This window comes from Pseudopipra pipra, chromosome 1 (genome assembly GCF_036250125.1).
Source record: "Pseudopipra pipra isolate bDixPip1 chromosome 1, bDixPip1.hap1, whole genome shotgun sequence".
NCBI classification, from domain to species: domain Eukaryota; kingdom Metazoa; phylum Chordata; class Aves; order Passeriformes; family Pipridae; genus Pseudopipra; species Pseudopipra pipra.
The window spans coordinates 109034552-109035813 of record NC_087549.1 but is presented as its reverse complement, the minus strand read 5'-3'; the positions used below and the strand labels follow the sequence as shown (position 1 = coordinate 109035813).

The 1262-nt window shown below is 57.6% G+C and overlaps 1 protein-coding gene across 4 annotated transcripts in view; it reads left to right on the top strand.

The window, feature by feature from the left end:
* The first annotated feature begins 260 nt into the window (after positions 1–260).
* BBS9 (Bardet-Biedl syndrome 9) overlaps positions 261–1262 on the top strand; it is a 280340-nt gene continuing 279338 nt past the window's right edge. For 2 of the 4 annotated variants that reach the window (XM_064670327.1, XM_064670315.1), the window contains exon 1: positions 266–499. The gene's annotated coding sequence lies outside the window, so the exon portion shown is untranslated. Of the gene's footprint in view, positions 500–1262 lie in introns of all 4 variants that reach the window. The other 2 variants (XM_064670324.1, XM_064670331.1) reach the window with 2 other exon arrangements.

Here is a 1262-nt window from a genome sequence, read left to right as displayed (position 1 = left end):
TACCACACTACGGGGAAAGGGTGGAGGGAGGGGCGGAGAGAGGGGAAGAGGCGGCTGGAGCTGAGCCGCCTCGAGGGCGAGAGGTTCCTGTCAGGGTCTTTGAAAAAAGGAAAATCACAAGCTGTGGGGAAGTTAGTTTTGTTTTTTTTTTCCCCTCCTTGCTCAGGAAACTCTAAAGGAATGCCTCTCTTCCTCTCTCTGCACCCCCCCCCCCCCTCCGCAGAGGAAGAAATGACAGAGCCCAACGGCCCGCGGCGCCGCTTCCCAAACTACACTTCCCAAGCTCCCTCCTGGGCGGGGCGCGGGGCGGAGCGCAGCTGGTACCGGCCGTAGGGAGAGCAGGATGCCGGAGATGGCGGCGGCGGTGGAAATGCGGCTGTAGCGCTGCCGCTCTGTCTCTCTGTGCTTCGCCTCGGGCCGCGCCTGAGCGAGGAGCACCTGTGAGGAAGCGGGGCTGCCGCCCCGGGGCGGCTCGGACTGCGCTGTGCCTCCCGCCCAAGTAAGCCCCCGCCGGGCTCTGTCTCCCTTGTCCCGCTCCGCTGGGATGTGTGTGTCCGGGGCTCGCGGCGGTGCTGTGGGTGCCGCACAGGGGCTCCGTGAGGGAGGGAAGGAGGGCTGTGTGGGGAGGGCTGTGCTGTGCCAGCCCGCACTCGGCGGCGGCAGGTTGCCTAGCGGGCATAGCGACGGGAGCCCGAGGGAATAAAGAAGTGCTTTAATTTTCTGGACGTCGTATCCTTTAAAGAGGAAAGGCGCGGGCTTGCAAGGCTGCGTTTGCTCCGAATCCCGTCCTTTTTCCTCCTTCCCGCTGGAGCTGCTGCTGGCTGGATGCCCCTCGGCTCCTCTGCGGGCTGTGGGATCGAGTGCGTCCAGGTTCATGGACACGGGCTGTGAGTTTTGAACTAGGATAACGTTATTGTCAAGCCGCCTACAAAAGGATTAGTCTCCTCGCTCCCTCCCTCCCCCATTCTTAAAATAACAGCAGGTAGGGAGCAGAAAAGCTGATTTGTGCCCTGCGTGACCGAGTTCTTTAGTCGTGTCACTAGAGCATCTTCAAGGCGATTACCTGGTGGAGGTTTTGATGATGTCTGTTTATGCCTTCGTTTACTTTTCTAAAAATAAGTTCTCTTGCAGAAGATTTGCCTCATATTTTTTTTCCCCCTACACTCCTTGGTAACAGAGAACCTCAGTTCTGTGACTTTGAAAACTTCTTATTACTTAATGGTTGTAAGAGAAGGCTTCGCATTTTTTTAAAAAGCTGTTAT